We start from the raw sequence: 1,512 nt of genomic DNA, 5'->3' as shown, positions 1-1,512 counted from the left end.
TCCAATACGGCAACTCCCAAAATATACTCTGTTTCGTCCAATTATGAGTAACACCATATCCGGGGAATCTATAAGGTGGAACTTCAGTAACTTTACTGAAGTTCTGGACCCTCTCCCAAATTTCCTCACCTGAAAGTATCAGAGGTGGGAAATCACATTCGAATTTATTCCTTTTGAATGCATTTTTTATGCTTCTAAACTCATGATCAGGAGGCAAGAATTGACGATGACAATCAAACCATGATTGCTTTCGGCCATATTTCAAAGTGAACGCTTTACTATTTTCCATGCAGTAAGGACAATTTAGCTTACCAACAGTCATCCACCCAGACAACATTCCATACGCAGGAAAATCATTAATTGTCCACATTAAATTAGCACGCAAAATGAAATTCTGCTTGGTTGATAAGTCATATGTTTCAACACCATCGTACCACAATTGTTTTAGCTCATCAAGCAAAGGTTGCAAATATACATCAATCAAACTTTTCGGATTACGTGGACCGGGGATAATACAATTTAAGAATATGTATGGACTAGTCATGCACAACTCGGGTGGTAGATTATAAGGTGTAAGAAAGACAGGCCAACATGAATATGGTGTGGCAGATACAGAAAAAGGCGTGAAGCCATCCGCACACAGACCTAATCGAACATTCCTTGGTTCACTAGCAAAATCTGGATATGTCCTATCAAAGTGCTTCCAAGCTTCTCCATCTGAAGGATGACACATAACACCAGGTGGTCTTCTATTTTCAAAGTGCCATCTCATATGAGGAGCAGAACTCATCAACGCATATAACCTCTTTAACCTAGGTATAAGAGGTAAATAATGCATCGACTTGATAGCGACCATATTCCCACTGGAAGGCCTCTTGAAACGAGGCTTTCTGCAAAATTTACAACTGTCCAAACCTGCATCATCTTTATAATATAACATGCAACCATCTTCACAACAATCAATTCTCAATGACGAAAGTCCTAACTTAGAAACTAATCTCTTTGCCTTGTAAAAATCACCAGGTAATTCGATATCAGGTCCAACTAGTTCACGCATAAGGTCAATGAAGGAGTCCATGGCTCCTTCAGAAATATTCCAATCAGATTTCATACTTAGTAATCTAACTGCAACAGACAACTCAGAGTGCGAACTTCCGTTACGTAGTGGACGACTAGCTTCCTCTAAAGCTTCATAAAAACGTTTTGCGTCATCATTAGGAGTTTGTTCAACATTTTCGTTGGACTCAAACCCAAAGTGCATCCCAAAAGCATCCGCAACCATATCATTAATTCTAGAATCACGATTTGTATTCTCCACCGACCTACTACTTTCACCCACAACCATGTTATGAAATATCCCATGGCTACCATCGATCTCTCCATGACAAGTCCACACAAAGTAATTCGCTATAAACCCCTTACTATAAAGATGAACCTTAACTTCCTCCGGTTTTTCAAACTTCATACAGTCGCACCTAACACAAGGGCACTTAATTATTCCTTCATTTATGT

The sequence above is a fragment of the Nicotiana attenuata genome, chromosome 4, assembly GCF_001879085.1.
Source record: "Nicotiana attenuata strain UT chromosome 4, NIATTr2, whole genome shotgun sequence".
Taxonomy (NCBI): domain Eukaryota; kingdom Viridiplantae; phylum Streptophyta; class Magnoliopsida; order Solanales; family Solanaceae; genus Nicotiana; species Nicotiana attenuata.
This window is presented reverse-complemented; position numbering follows the sequence as displayed.